Here is a 15,511-nt window from a genome sequence, read left to right as displayed (position 1 = left end):
GACATCTTTTTGAAAATGCCCCTCAACGTTATTTATGTTATGTGTTCTTTGTTGCTTTTGCTCAAAATTTCTAATAAAATGTTGAACTTAAAAATTAAAAAAAAAAAAAAAAGCCCTGCAGCACACACAGGGCTTTTTTTACAAAGCCGCGCTACTGATTTCTGCACGGCAAATGAGAGGAAGCCCACAGGAATTGAATGGGCTTCCTCTAATTTGCCTCACCATGAATCAGTAGTGTGGCTTGTAAAAGAGGCCTATAGTCTGGAAAAGTGCTTTTTGTGGGTCTGATTTGGCCAGACCGGCCAAGTATATATGTAGTGTACCTGCTCTGAGGTTGGCATAAACGTCAGCTAGAAGCTCATTTGCACCTGGGCTTTCAATTGGTGACTGAGGGAGTAACAGTGCTTACCTTTCTGGTGTTTTAAGCTAGCTCTCAAACTAAACAAAATGTTTTTCACTTGGCTTCTTAGGTGGCTCTTCTTCAATGTTCAATTTTTAAAAAATCTGTCTCTTATAGGCATAGCTTATAAAATCAGTACCTGAACTTGTAAGTGTGAGCCCTTACATGCTCATACTCCCAAGTGATGCCACTCTTATTTTAGACATGTTGTTTACTAAAATGGCTGATTCCACTGGATATACTTGCGCTTACACGTGCATCTCTTGGTGTTCTTTTATATTATTTAGAAAAGCATGAGCGTAGTTTGGGGGGATAGGGGGCATTGCCCCCCCAAATGCAGGACCGGCGCAATGCTGCAGGCAGCTCTCCCTCCATCCTGCCCTCAGCTCCCCAACTGACAGCCCTCCTCTCCGTTCCTTCCTCCCCCCACCCCCGCGTGTTTAACCCTTTTATTTTCAGTGGCAGCGATGGCAGTGAAGAAGAAAGCACTGCGGGCTCACCTCCAGCTTCTCCCTTCTCTCACACAGTGTCCCGCCCTCGCGGAAACAGGAAATATCATTGCTGAAGGTGGGACACTGTGTGAAGGAAAGGAGAAGCTGGAGGCGAGCCCGCAGTGCTTTCTTCTTCACTGCTGTCGCTGCCACTGAAAATAATAAATGCACGGGGGGGGGGGGGGCAAGAAGAAACAGAGAGGAGGGCTGTCAGGGAGCTAAGGGAGGGTAGGGAGAATTGCTGGACATGGATGGGAGGGGAGAGGAGGGGGAGAGAAGAGATCGCTGGACATTGAGAGAAGTGGAGGGGAGGGCAGGGGGAGAGAAGAGATCACTGGACATGGAGAGGAGGGGAGGGCAGGGGGAGAGATCTCTGGACAGGAGGGGAGGGCATGGGAGAGAGGAGAATTGCAGGACATGGATGGATAGAGGAGAGGGCAGGGGAGAATGGAGAGTTGCTGGACATGGATGGATGGAGGGGAGGGCAGGGGAGAGAGGAGAATTGCTGGACATGGGAGGATGAATGGGGGCAGGGGAGAGAGGAAATGTTCTGGATATGGGTGGATGGAGGAGAGGGCAGGGGAGAATGGACAGTTGCTGGACATGGATGGATAGATGGAGGGGGCAGGGGAGAGGAGAGGAGAATTGCTGGACATGAATGGATGAATGGAGACAGGGGAAAGAGGAATTTTTCTGGATATGGGTGGATGGTGGAGAGGGCAGGGAAGAATGGAGAGTTGCTAGACATGGATGGATGGAGGGCAGAGGAGAGAGGAGAATTGCTGGACATGGATGGATGAATGGGGGCATGGGAGAGAGGAATTTTGCTGGATATGGGTGGATGAGGAGAGGGCAGGGGAGAATGGAGAGTTGCTGGACATGGATGGATGGAGGGGAGGGAAGTCAGGAAGGAGATGCACATGGATGGAGAGGAGGGAAGAGAGGAGAAATGCTGGACATGGATGGAGTGGAGGGCAGTTAAGAGAGAAGAAATGTTGGACAAGGATGGAGGGAAATAGACAAAGGAAGGAGATGCACACAGATGGAGGGGAAGGGAGAGAGGAGAAATGCTGGACATGGATGGAGGGGAGGGAAGACAGAGGAAATAGATGCACATGGATGGAGGGGAGGGGAGGGGAGTGAGGAGAAATGCTGGATATGGATGGAGGGGAAACTGCTGAATTTAAGGGCTGGATCGGAACACTTTGAGAGCAGATACTGAAACTCGAGGAAGGATAGGGACAGGGCTACAGATGGAAGACAGGACGCATAAGGACACAGGAGGATGGTGGACATGGTGAGTGAAAAATATCAAATGGAAAGAAGACACTGCATAAAACAGAAGACACTGGGACCAAAGTGAGTAGAAAAACTAAATGATCAGACAACAAAGGTAGAAAAAAGTATTTCATTCAGAATTTATTAATTGGAATATGTCAGCTTTTGGAAATGTGCATCTGTGATATTTTGCAGGTAAGTTTCAATTTTTCTAGTATTGCTGCATGCTGAGTCTAACTTCTTGAGGTAACTTTCCAGTTCAGTATTTTGCCTTCATATTTTTTTATTTCTACTTCCTTGTGTCATATCTGTTGTCATGTGTTTTTCATGTGTGACCAAGGTGCAGTATTCTGCTAGTGTGTAGTATTTGCAGTCCTTTTTGTTTTTTTCATTAGGTAGTGTACTGGTTTTTTAGAGCCCAGTGTAATTACAGTGCTGCCTCCACGCAAAAGGTTGTAGCTCAACCTGTCCTTGGAATTAGTGCTGTTATGGTTTGGTAAGGTTATGAGTGTGTTTTTGCACAAGTTTGTGTATAGTGTTTTTCAGTGAAGAGATTGTGTGTTTGCCTTACTGAGGTGGCACCAAAACATCAGAAAGGGTTTTAGAGCCTAAATCATGACACACTACCTCTTGAAGGATCTACATATAGAGCTTATGCATTTCTAAGGTCTACACTGGCATGGTATGGGAAAGGGGGTGGGGAAATGCTACTGGAGAGGAAGAGGGAGTGCTGGGTAAGGAGGAAAGAAGGAAGGAAGGGAAAAAGCTGGCTTTTTGGGAATAACCATAATGTTTCTGTATGAGATATCTATATGCAAATGAATATGCTAATATGCCCCACCCCATCCTTTACCCCCCCCCCCCCATAAATGAAACAGTCAAACTACGCCCATGTAGAAATGACTATGCATTCAGCAAGTATTCTGTAAAATACCCAGTACATTGTACATCTACGACCTGGACATCTCAAGTCTTACCTATGCAAAATGGACCTCATGGACAAGGTATCAAGGGTAGGTGCCTACAGAGATGCCCATGTAGGTGTTATTTTTCTTTATAAAATGTTAACATAAGTCATTTAGGGGTCCTTTTACTAAGCCGCAGTAAAAAGTGGCCTGCGGTGGAGTGGGTGTGTGTTTTGGGAACGCACTGGGCCATTTTTTACCACAGCTGGGAAAAAGGGCTTTTTTTTATTGGGCCGGGCAATGGACATGCACTGAAATTAAGACTACCATGTGCCTATGTATGGCTTGAGCTCTTACTGCCACCCATTGACCTAGCAGTAAAGGTTCATGCGCTACCCAAGCAGTAACTATGCAGTGCACGCCAACTCCTGATTACTGCCGGGATCACTCCCCACCATAAAAAATAGAAAATTATTTTCTACCATAGGATTTCTTGCACGCCAAACTTAGAATTACTGCTGGGTGCATGCGCTAGCCCAGCGATAGTGCTGATTTGGCACACATTACCTGTGTATTAACCCTCCCATGCCTTAACAAACAGGCCCCACAATGCACACCTACCATGCAAGTGGGGATATTTATACCAGACCTACAGCTGGTGTAAATGTCCAGACCTTTGTTTTAAAGTTCACACATAAATTATGGATTTTGTAATCTATGCATATTTGTACACAATGCCCATGCTCAATCCTAGCTCCACCCATATACATGCCCACCATTGAATATGTGCCTGATACCAAAGCACAAGCTTTTATGTGGTAGACATTTTATAACAGATCATTTACACATGTATGTATGTAGCTGCACATGCACCTGGATGACTTTTAAGCAGCTGACAGCTGTGTGCTGAACTAACCCAGGATATTTTGCTGGGACATGTGCAGCTCCTAGCATTGAATGTCCAGAAGTTAAAAAGATTCCAATCAATATTCATACTAGTGCCCAGTTAATTTAGGAGTCCTTTTACCAAGCTGTGGTAAAAAGGGTCCTGCGGTAGCAGTGGGGGCCATTTTTGCCGTGCACCAGGGCCCTTTTTACTGCAGAGAGTTAAAAGCCCCTAAAAAAGACATGGCCATGTAGTAAGATTATTCTTACCGCATGGCCATGCAAGGGGGAGCACTTATTGCCACCCATCGAGGAGGCTGTAAGGGCTCCTGTGATAGCCCGGCAGTAACCAGGCAGTGCGTGGTGTGCTAGAAATTACAGAATTATTTTCTGTAGTGCCAGAAATGGCATGCGTTGGGGGAAGAACTACCGCTGGCGGCCACGTTTGGCCAGCGGTAGTTCTTGGTTGCCACACGGCAACCCTTTAGTAAAAGGGTCCCTTTGTGCATGAAGTTAGGACAGCCTTTTTGTTGTCCTAACTTTATGCACTGAGGAACCCTTTTATAGAACGGCAGTAAGCCCAATGCGAGCTTACCACATGCTAATCTGTAACTAGCACCAGCCGAATGTGGGTGCTGGCAGTAATTCCAGCCCCCGCACGCCATCTGCTACTCTACGGAAAATGGCTAGCTATTTTCCAGCATGCTGCTAACCTGGCGGTAATAGGCAGTGCCGAACTCTACCCAGTTACCAACTGATTAGTGTGGGAGCCCTTATTGCCACTTCAATGGATGGTGTTAAGTGCTCCCTCCCCCGCATGGCCACGCAGTAAGTGAAATCTTACTGCATAGCCATGCCATTTAATGGCCTTTTTACCCACTACGGTAAAAAGAGCCGCAGAACGTGGCAAAAGGACCCCAGCCTCTAGTAAAGGGCTCTTTTTACTGCAGCTTGGTAAAAGGACACATTACTTAGTTGGTTAATGGGTCAAATATCACTGATAGCTGAGTAAGTTGCACCTCGTCCCAGACTGCACCTAACCTAACTGATGAAGACTCACCCCCCCCCCCAAAAAAAAAGCAAGGCCTCCCAGGTCTTTCCCCCCTCCCCCCTAGTCTATAGGGTTCTCAGGCAGGAGCAATCCCCAACTGCTCCTGCCCTCCTGGTGTCATCCCTCAAAATGGAGTCCTCACTAGTATCTTATAGTGGAACAGCATGATGCTATATTAATGAACTGGGTTTGAAAGCTGCTCACAGCCATGGGCTGGACTGACCCTGGATATTCAATGGTGGTGCATGTGTAGTTCCTGGTATTGAATATCTGGGTAAGTGGGCTGACCCAGAAATTAACCAGGCACCAGCCAATTCAAACCAGTGTCCTGTTAAGTTGGAGCAGAAAATTAGCTTGTGGTAGTGTTTGCACGGGTTTTGGGCATGTGCCAATCCATTTTTCAGCGCCTGTAAAAAAGGCCTTTGTAAAATTTTTGCCGAAAATGGATGTGCAGCTAAATCAAAATTGGTGTGCGTCCATTTTGGGTCTGAGACTTTACCACCAGCCATTGACTTAGCGGTATGGTCTCACACAGTAACTGGGCAATAATGACCTACGCATGTCAAGTTCCACTTGGCTCACATTTGATACGTGCATCTGAAAAATTATTTTTTGGACACGTGTATCGGACGCACAGCAAAAATGAAATTACCGAAAGAGCCATATAGTAGCCAAGCGGTAACTCCATTTTGGCACACATTGGGTGTGCATAGACACGTGGCTTAGTAAAAGGGCCCCTCAAATATGAACCCTGAACTGCTTAGTGTGCAAGCTGCTTATTAATATTAAAATGAGTTTAACATAAAGAGGGTCATTTACTAATAGTGCATGCTAATACTATTAATGTGTAGTATTTACTGCAAAGCTCATTGCATAACATTGGCTGCATGGTATATATTACACATTAAAAGCATTAGTTCATGCTGTTAGTATATAGCCTCCAAATTATATTAAATGACTTGATTAACATTACCCTGATAACATAAAATGTAACTATTTCTCCCTCTGGTATAAATGTTTTGTTGCATTAGTCATCAAAGACTAGCAGTAAGCCCAACATGGGCTATATTGTTTTTTACATTCTAGCCCCCTCAAGGAAAAACATGACCCTAATGAGCCAAACCATACCCATGAAGCAAAAATTGCTACCCCTAATCTAAATCAAACGCACCACTGGGTTCATGCAAACACCCAGACTCCTCCCAAAAATCCAAAGCAGATCATTCCTCCTACCTCATCTAATACTGTTCAGTGATAGAATTTCTACTCCTGCTTTATTGACTTCATCTTGCAAATTGGTGATGCCCTTCATTAAAAAGAAGGAAAGACAACCAATCAGATTCTATTGACCCAACTGTGGAGGGGGGGGGGGGGGTCAGCTTTGTAGGACCATACCTTTCTAAAGAGAGTTGGTCTGGGGATAGTGGCAGTTTGTGTACTCTTGATATGGAGCATGAAGTGAACCCTGCAGACACTGTGTTACTGGTAGGGCAAGCTTGATATAGTACCTGCTGTGGTAACACATAAGCATTATCTGCCACAAAACACTGGAATCAGTATCATTTAATATATGGATTCTTTATTATAGTGTTTTGTGGCAGATAATACCTACAATAAACCCAGCTGTTAATGTGCCAACATAGCCAGATTTACTGTGTCATAGTATACAGCCTCCTGGTGATCCCGGATGTCCTTGCTATAAGTAAAATATGTTTTGAAAAATGTAATGTACTACTTTAGAGATTTAGTACAGGCTGAGATGCACAATAATATATTGGGTCTTGCACATTTGCCACCTCTTCTGAATTTTACATGAGTTCAACTGAATTTTCCAAACTCATTAAAATGTTTGGCCACTTTTAATATGAAAAGAATTAAACTGCTAAAAAAATTAGGTTTACAAAAAACTAATGAATAAAAATTAAATTTATATTGAAGTTATTTCAATCATTGAGTAGATTGACTAAGGACATGAAAATGCTGCATGTGATCCTCAAGGTAATAAAAAGTACCAATCCTATGAATTAGGTTCCTCTGATTTATTGAAATATAGTTATAGTGTTTTTCAGCCATAATTCTCAAGCAATCATTTGGTAGTCAACAGAGAATAGCTAAACCTTGAGCATTATAGCTAACAGTGCATGCAATGAATCATATGAAATAGCTCTGCATCCTACTTGATTCAAGAAATGTATAATTGCATTAAAAATCTTGTACTTTTCCATACTACAAGAGTGAGATAAGAAACTAGGGAAATGTAAGGAATTTCATTAGCATATATAAGGACAGGCCAAGTCAGGAACAATCAGACGAGATTTTTGAAGTCTTTTTGGCATTAAAACACTTCAAATAAAGCAAAATTTAAAGATTCTTTGTTTAATTATCTTTATTTTTAAAAGTAACAATATAACAAACTACAACTTTGTGGCATTAAAATCTGTGCCTATCTGGCCCTTGCCTATGCAATACCATTAGCGTAGCTCTTTAGCTAAGCAGCCTTTCCTCCTCAAGTATCAACTGCGCTCTTCCCTTGACCCAGAACATCTGTTGTCCTGCCTCCCTATGACGTCACTGGAGCATGGCAGTTATATTAAACCAAGGCCAAAATTGAAGGTGCTGCACGCCAGAGAAACGAGTACCGACAAAGGAGCATGACAAAGGATAGCTCCTTTGTGTACTCCTTCGTGCAGCTTTTGGGTGGGATTTGAGATGTGTTATCTGAAAGGTCTGCTGCAATCTGTTTTTCATATCATTTATGGTTGTTAGTTTACTATGGAGACATAATTTAGTGTGATAGTTAAAGGGAGGGGGCAATATGGGGACTTAGTTCATAATACTAGTCATTGGAATCCCAGGAGGATTCTGACAAATATTCCTCTTAGCAAACCTGAAGTAAAATCAATAGTGCAGGCAATTAAGATTTATTTAGCTAATGCTAGATCTGGTATGAATAAAATTCCTTTATTATTTGATCTTGTAAAGGATTCCAATATAGATATACTGTGTATACCTGTCATGGTTGTTAATGGAAGATTAGTGATAGCGAAGAAGTTATGTCCCCCACAATTTCATGCTTTTTTCAATCTAGATTAGGAAAAAGGGTCAGGGGAATATTAATTTTAATTAGATATTGTTTTACAATAAAAAGAAGTACTTGTTTTGGAAAAAATTGAATCGTAGATGTTATCCCAGATTTTAAATATTTTCCTATACTATTGTTCATCTGGGATTGTACATACCGATTTTTCTTCGTTTATTGAAATGTTAACTGGTCTTAGCTTGCCTATACATAATACAATTATTTTACATGATTTTAACTTATACATAGATGAAAGAGAAAGTAACGTTGTTCTTGATAGCTTTTTGGGTTTTTTTTGCAAATGATTGAATCATTGACTGGAAGCAAATTACTGAGGACCCTAAGTACTCAGGTGCACATATTTCAGATTTATTTGGGGATAAAAATATTCCTCCCAATCAGGTTAGAACTGATAGCATTCTTCCTGTCCCTTGGTCAGCTATAACAGTACCTGCATTCATCCCCATTCATTCACATTCATACAATTACCTGCATAGAGACTGCTAACTAATACAAACAATAGCTATCTACCACCTCATACTGATAACCCGCTTCTTCTTTTACCAGTGGATAATCAATCAACTGATTAATACATACGTAAATAGTCTTTAACCTGCAACTCAGCAGTCCTTATATTATTTGCTTTTGGCACTGAAATCCAATACTTGTTCCATTGATGAGTTTTTCACCAACCAGTTTTTAACTTCACAAGTCAGTGCTCTGCATGCTGATTGCAAATGCCAGATGATATCATCATAAACACGACATATTGCTTCAAAACTTTATAGTAGAATCCCTATAGCCAACTGTTAAACAAGATATCTCTTCAAGGCTTTATGGTAGAATCACAGCAGCAAACTTTTAACAAGTCTCCACGCCATCCATAATCACTCCTTTGTAAATCATCCCAAACTCTATACAGTCTGTGTTTCGCTACTCGAGCATCTTCAGGAGTCGGGTTCCTAAATGAATTAATACAATAATGAAGTTTATGGATGAAGCAGGCTTCCCTACCTTTACAGTTTTACAAATTAATTCTACTCACAATTTATCGATGTACTTTTTTCTTGGATACAAGACGGGAAAGAACTCAACCATCCACATGCAATCGCCCCCAGTGTGCAACCGCCGGCGCATGCGTGTGAACCCCTGACCTACAACGCACATTTAAACCTCCCTTAACCACGCCCCTTCAGACGTTCAGCCATTCCACTTCTCTGCTTAATCCAGCTGGTTCAATGGTATTCCACATAAAAATTATGCGCTGTTCTTGACGTAACAATATCAATAGAATGTTCCCCCCTCTCCCTCTATTACTGATTTTAATTAATAGCACAAACCTCACGTCTTGGATCCCATGACCAGCCATGCCCCAATGAGCTACTAGTGGTGTTTCATATTTTGCAAGACATATATTACTCAAATGCCGAGCAATCCTATTCTTTACTTTCCTAATGGTACCATAATCCACATGGACAGTATATACCATAAACACATTGTTTTGTATTGCAAACTGATTGCAAGTATTGGATTTCAGTGCCAAAAGCAAATAATATAAGGACTGCTGAGTTGCAGGTTAAAGACTATTTATGTATTAATCAGTTGATTGATTATCCACTAGTAAAAGAAGAAGCGGGTTATCAATATTAGGTGGTAGATAGCTATTGTTTGTATTAGTTAGCAGTCTCTATGCAGGTAATTGTATGAATGTGAATGAATGGGGATGAATGCAGGTACTGGTATTTTATGTGATGTGATAATATTGATTGATATAAGGTATTTCAAAAAATAAAAGGTAAAGCATAACTGTGGGTAATTTCTTATTTATAATATTTAGTGCAGTTATTGAGTATTTTGGTTAACCCTGTAGGGTTCAGTGTTGGTCAGGCATTAAATTGCAAGAACAACAGAGATTAAATTGCTTGGAACCACACTTCCATGACACTATCGTTGTCCATAAGGAAAGTTGATAAAGGAATATAAAGGCTGTGTTGTGGACACTAATAATGATAGACAAGGTCCCTGTAATCAAAAACATGAGGATGTTATAATGCCTTTGTATCGGTCCATGGTGCGACCGCACCTCGAATATTGTGTTCATTTCTGGTCACCGCATCTCAAAAAATATATAGTGGAATTAGAAAAGGTACAGAGAAGGGCAACAAAAATGATAAAGGGGTTGGGACGACTTCCCTATGAGGAAAGGCTGAAGCATCTAGGGCTCTTCAGCTTGAAGAAAAGATGGCTGAGAGGAGATATGATAGAGGTCTATAAAATAATGAGTGGAGTGGAACAGGTAGACGTGAATCGTTCGTTTACTCTTTCCAAAAATACTAGGACTAGGGGGCATGCGATGAAGCTACAAAGTAGTAAATTTAATATGAATCGGAGAAAATGTTTCTTCACTCAACGTGTAATTAAACTCTGGAATTTGTTGCTAGAGAATGTGGTAAAGGTGGTTAGTTTAGCGGGGTTTAAAAAAAGGTCTGGATGGCTTCCTAAAGGAAAAGTCCATAGACCATTATTAAATTGACTTGGGGAAAATCCACTGCTTATTTCTGGGATAAGCAGCATAAAATGTATTGAACTTTTGGGATCTTGCCAGGTATTTGTGACATGAATTTGCCACTATTGGAAACAGGATGCTGGGCTTGATGGACCTTTGGTCTGTCCCAGTGTGGCAATACTTATGTACTTATGCTGTTCAGTTAATATAGCCTTTACCTATGCTCCAGTATTTTTTGAATTCCCTGGTAGTGATTCCTGGTACTAAAGAGCATTAGAATTTTCTTGATGTTTTTCATCTTCTCAACCAGAATAACTTATGGTCAAGAAACTGTTTTATTAGAAGCAAGTGAGATTAAAAGCTCTAGGCTGCCATCTTATTTGATGCTCAAGAGTGCCTCTCAAAATTTATTTGGTTTAATTTCTTATATACTGCCTACAAGTCGGAAAGCTATTAAAGCAGTATATAGGTACAGTAGGTATTTTTTGACTCTGGAGGGCTAACAATGTAAGTTTGTACCTGAGACAATGAAAGATTAAGTGACTTGCCTAAGATCACAAGCCACTGTAGTGGGAGGATCTAAACTTGGCTTCCCTGAAGTATATTGCAGTTAATATTTATTTTTTTAGCTGGTACTCAGCCTGCTGCTCTATCCATCATATTACTTTTAATGCAAAAATAAACAATAGGGTCAAATCAGATCACAACAAATGGAATATATGATGAGTTGTGTTAAAAAAAATACTGTAAACCTTAAAGGGTTCTGGCCTTCAAAGATTAAGCATGGAAATCCATGATGTAGGACTAGGCAATGCATACTGAGGAAAGAATCCTGCAATCTCAGTGCAATTCCTTTGCATCTTTTGGAAAAGTATTTTGCTGTCAGCATATGCTAGGTTATTGATACCCCTCCCTAAAATATAGGATCAGAGCCCAGATTGTTATGCAACCTTTCTTTTGCAAAGATAGTAGCATTGACTAGTCCTACCACATCCCACACGTCCCTATTCACAACAAAGACATCTCATTGATGGTGAGGATGAGGTGCCAGTAAGGAATTGCTAAATCATTTCATCTATCTATCTATCTATCTATCTATCTATCTATCAAGACAGAGAAATACTGCTTCTATGTTGAATGGACAGAAGATAGGGATTGTGGCTCCAACAAGTTTATAATATCTATACAATCCGAATACCTCATCAATATATCACTGAATTTATTCAAAGTCATTGTCAGCCTCATCTAAAAAAAGCAGACAGAATTGCAAGTCATAATAGCAATAAAGAGATATAAAGGGAATAAGGGGTAGAAAAGAGAGACAAATGAAAAGAACAAATTACAAACAAGTACAATGAAAGACAAAACTTGCAATGATTCACATCAGACCTGAAAGATAAAAAGGATAACGGAATCTGAGGCACTTGGAAAGGACAAGGAAGGAATTAAAAATACAGATGAAAAGGGTTATTAAAGTGATAAGCGAGAACATACACATAAGAGGAAAAATAAAGTGTAAGCAGAGAATGGAACAAAAGACAAACAATCCTTAATTATATAATTGCTAACAACCACCTAATTGCAGAAATACAATTTTGATTTTTTTTTTTTTTTATAAAGCAGGAAGATAAAACATGAATAACATTTTATGTTTGAACACTTGATACAGAGGTGCTTGCAGGTTGGTTGTACCCAGCCAAGTATTTGATATCTAAACAGAATCTCAAATCACCTTAGTTACAGCTCTTTGCTCACCTGTGTGTGAAAGGCATAGCAATTCATCTCACTGTTAAGTCTCTGTAGTGCATGACAATCTGAAATTGGAAAAGAGGTGTCTGAACAATAATACTATTACACAATTATATTTGGGGTCTTTAAGGGACAAAACGACATGGTAATGTTCCTTGCTGGATACAGAGTCAGTGAAATAAATAGGAATATAGTTTAGGATTCTAAACTTCTAGCCCTTTGTGCTGATAACCTCTACCTAGACATTAACAGAATGCATTTTAATCATTTAAGATCTATATAATGAGGTGTGAAGTATCTATCTCTCTATTATTACACTAATTCACAACTTGTATGTGATTTTGGAAAGCATATAAATCTTTGTAATTTGTATCATTATTCTGACAAGTGCTGCATTCTCGCACAACTGGCCCAAAGCAAGATATGTTAAAATATATCATTATAGTAGAGCTTCAGGATATAAGGGATGGCCATATCCCAGTTATTGATGTCTTCTTCTACACACTTTTTTATCATATGGACCAGGCTGAATCATTCTACCATCCCATCTGCCTGGGGGTGTTAGGAGGTAATTTTCACATTTTTTTTTTATCCGAAACAGTTTAAATACCCCATCTAGAAATTGGTCCCTCTATCTGTCAAGACTTCCTGAGGGAATCCTACCTAGTAGAAGATTGCCATCAATTCTCAAGCTATACCTTGAGCTGAAGTTTTCATCATTGGCACTGCCCAAGGATAGGGTAATCCACCATGACCAAAATGTACTGATATCCACTAGAACTTCAGCCCAAGGGCACCGCAATGTCTATAGCTACCGTGTCGATGGGTTTCTCCATAATAGGTAAAGGAATTAAAGGAGACCTTTAAGCAGTGGCATACCAAGGGGAGGGGGGCGGTCTGCCCCGGGTGCACGCCGCTGGGGGGGTGCTGTGCATCTGTCGGCTCCGCTCGTTCTCTGCTCCCTCTGCCCTGGAACAGGTTACTTCCAGCAGGCAAAAATGCACCCGGGGGGTGTCCTTTCACCGGGGGGAGGTGTCTTTTCACCAGGGGTGGGGGGGGGGGGGGGTCGCGCTGCACCCAGGGGGGGGCATCAGTGATCCACCCCGGGTGTCAGCCACCCTAGGAACGCCGCTGCCTTTAAGATACCCTCTAGGGCACTATTTGACTTTCCGGGTATGAGCGGCAGTAATCCTTGACTTCCTGATATATACCTGGCCAAAAGAACTGAGCAACAAGCCTATCTAGGGTCCCTGCCTCTGTCAAGTGTCCTGTTAATGGATGAGAATGTGCCAGTGTCAACAGAGATTTTCTAAAAATGTGAGGGACCATGACCTGTTTTTGTTCTTCCTTATCAATGTTCTCAGTTACCCGGTATAAAATGTTCTTAACTTTTCTATCCTTTGTCTGTGAGCCTTCTGCATTTTCTCAGTAAGCCTGAAGTGAGGGGTCCCATTTCTGCTCTAATGGGAACTGGTGGAATTTACTCATTACCACTTCTCCAACCATTTCTTCCAATCCTTTGGGATCGAGCCCCTTCCACTTATCCAATCTCTTTAGGGCTTTTGGTTTTCTAGTCTTTCCTGGGTCTCCTATTACACCTTGGTCTGCAAAAGGGAAATATGTCTCCTTGTAGGAAATTTTCTGATTCCTCCATAGGATAGTCCTTTGCTCGGGTAGATACCCAACCCTACTTAGGGGTTAACGCCTCTTCATCCCCAACCAATCCCGAACTAATATTTTAGGGAATGGTAGTCTCTCCACTTCCGCCACTTTTAAGGATTTTGTTTTTTCCTCCTAAACCTCTTCCTATATTGTTAAGGGGAGAGTCCTAATTGGACCTGGATCACAGCCTGTACTTGTTTGTAGTCCAGGGCTTTGTTGGCATCCAGCGCCCTTTATGTTGCTTGGGTTTCACCTCAAACCAAGGTTATCATTATGTAGATTTTGGTTAAGGATCCATATTTTCCTATGATGGGATACACACCCCATCATAGTGGGGCTATGGTCCTCATTTTACAAGCACTACACACATTAAAGATGTGCATAAACTGGTACATAAATTATTTTTGCATAAACATCTAAATCATAATTTGGGATATGCACATTTGAAACCTAAGTGCATGAAAATAGTAAGGCGTATGGTCTAGGTGTATTTTGGTGGGGCAAGTTGATAGATGTTTATTCCCTATTTCAGAACAAGAATACAAGTCTATGCCCTAAAAGATCAATGTTGGGAGTTACACCTGCTACCAAGTACTTTTAGGGGGAAAACAGCACCTTTGGCACTGGGGGAATTGATTGATTGATTCATTTATTTATTATCAGCACTTGATATATGGCAAGTGATCCCTGAGGTGACTATCAGGGGCATTTTCGAAAGAGAAGGATGCCCATCTTTCGCCACAAATCGGGAGCTGGGCGTCCTTCTCTCAGGGTCACCAAAATCGGCATAATCGAAAGCCGATTTTGGGCGTCCCCAACTGAAGTCCGTTGCGAGGACGACCAAAGTTCCCGGGGGCGTGTCGGCAGTGTAGCGAAGGTGGGACTGGGCGTGCTTAAGAGATGGGTGTCCTTGGACAATAATGGAAAAAAGAAGGGCGTCCCCTTACTCCCCTTACTCCCCCAGTGGTCACCAACCCCTTCCCACCCTAAAAAAATGTAAAAAAAAAATTTTGCCAGCCTCAAATGTCATACCTAGCTCTATGACAGCAGTATGAAGGTCCCTGGAGCAGTTTTAGTGGGTGCAGTGCACTTCAGGCAGGCAGAACCAGGCCCATCCCCCCTACCTGTTACACTTGTGCTCTTAAATGTGAGCCCTTCAAAACCCACCCGAAACCCACTGTACCCACATGTAGGTGCCCCCCTTTACCCCTTAGGGCTATGGTAGTGGTGTACAGGTGTGGGGTGTGGGTTTTTTGGGGGGGGTTGGGGGGCTCAGCACACATGGTAAGGGAGATATGCACCTGGGAGCAATTTGTGAAGTCCACTGCAGTGCCCCCTAGGGTGCCCGGTTGGTGTCCTGGCATGTGAGGGGGACCAATGCACTACGAATGCTGGTTTCTCCCATGAGAAAATGCCTTGGATTTGGTCGTTTTTGAGATGGGCGTCCTTGGTTTCCATTATCGCTGAAGACCAGGGTCGACCATCTCAAAAACGACCTAAGGATG

The sequence above is a fragment of the Microcaecilia unicolor genome, chromosome 3, assembly GCF_901765095.1.
Source record: "Microcaecilia unicolor chromosome 3, aMicUni1.1, whole genome shotgun sequence".
NCBI classification, from domain to species: Eukaryota; Metazoa; Chordata; class Amphibia; order Gymnophiona; family Siphonopidae; genus Microcaecilia; species Microcaecilia unicolor.
Note: the sequence above shows the minus strand (reverse complement) of the source record.